Raw genomic sequence first — 1444 nt, forward strand, 5'->3', positions numbered from 1 at the left:
CTATGGGGGTGTATATGGTGTATACTGTGTAGACTATAGGGGTGTATATGGTGTATACTGTGTAGACTATGGGGGTGTATATGGTGTATACTGTGTACACTATGGGGGGTGTATATGGTGTATACTGTGTAGACTATGGGGGTGTATATGGTGTATACTGTGTAGACTATGGGGGTGTATATGGTGTATACTGTGTAGACTATGGGGGTGTATATGGTGTATACTGTGTACACTATGGGGGGTGTATATGGTGTATACTGTGTAGACTATGGGGGTGTATATGGTGTATACTGTGTATACTATGGGGGTGTATATGGTGTATACTGTGTAGACTATGGGGGTGTATATGGTGTATATGGTGTATACTGTGTAGACTATGGGGGTGTATATGGTGTATACTGTGTAGACTATGGGGGTGTATATGGTGTATACTGTGTAGACTATGGGGGTGTATATGGTGTATACTGTGTAGACTATGGGGGTGTATATGGTGTATACTGTGTAGACTATGGGGGTGTATATGGTGTATACTGTGTAGACTATGGGGGTGTATATGGTGTATACTGTGTAGACTATGGGGGTGTATATGGTGTATACTGTGTAGACTATGAGGGTGTATATGGTGTATACTGTGTAGACTATGGGGGTGTATATGGTGTATACTGTGTAGACTATGAGGGTGTATATGGTGTATACTGTACAGATGCTATTTATGTGAATCTTTATAATAAAGATCTAATTATGAATCTGCGTTTCTATCATGAAGTCCTCTGTGCCCTCATCATAGTAATAAAGACCTTTGTGCCCCCTAATAGTAATAAAGCCCTCTGTGCCCCATCCATAGTAATAAAGTCCTCTGTGCCCCCTCCATAGTAATAAAGTCCTCTGTGCCCCCTCCATAGTAATAAAGCCCTCTGTGCCCCATCCATAGTAATAAAGACCTCTGTGCCCCTTTATAGTAAAAAAGTCCTCTGTGCCCCTTTATAGTAATAAAGTCCTCTGTGCCCCCTCCATAGTAATAAAGTCCTCTGTGCCCCCTCCATAGTAATAAAGCCCTTTGTGCCTCCTCCATAGTAATAAAGTCCTCTGTGCCCCCTCCATAGTAATAAAGACCTCTGTGTCCCTTCTAAGTAATAAAGTCCTCTGTGCCCCCTCCATAGTAATAAAGACCTATGTGCCCCTCCTAAGTAATAAAGTCCTCTGTGCCCCCTCCATAGTAATAAAGTCCTCTGTGCCCCCTCCATAGTAATAAAGTCCTCTGTGCCCCCTGGATAGTAATAAAGTCCTCTGTGCCCCCTGGATAGTAATAAAGTCCTCTGTGCCCCCTGGATAGTAATAAAGTCCTCTGTGCCTCCTCCATAGTAATAAAGCCCTCTGTGCCCCTCCATAGTAATAAAGCCCTCTGTGCCCCTCCATAGTAATAAAGCCCTCTGTGCCTCCTCAA

Source organism: Bufo gargarizans, chromosome 2, assembly GCF_014858855.1.
Source record: "Bufo gargarizans isolate SCDJY-AF-19 chromosome 2, ASM1485885v1, whole genome shotgun sequence".
NCBI classification, from domain to species: Eukaryota; Metazoa; Chordata; class Amphibia; order Anura; family Bufonidae; genus Bufo; species Bufo gargarizans.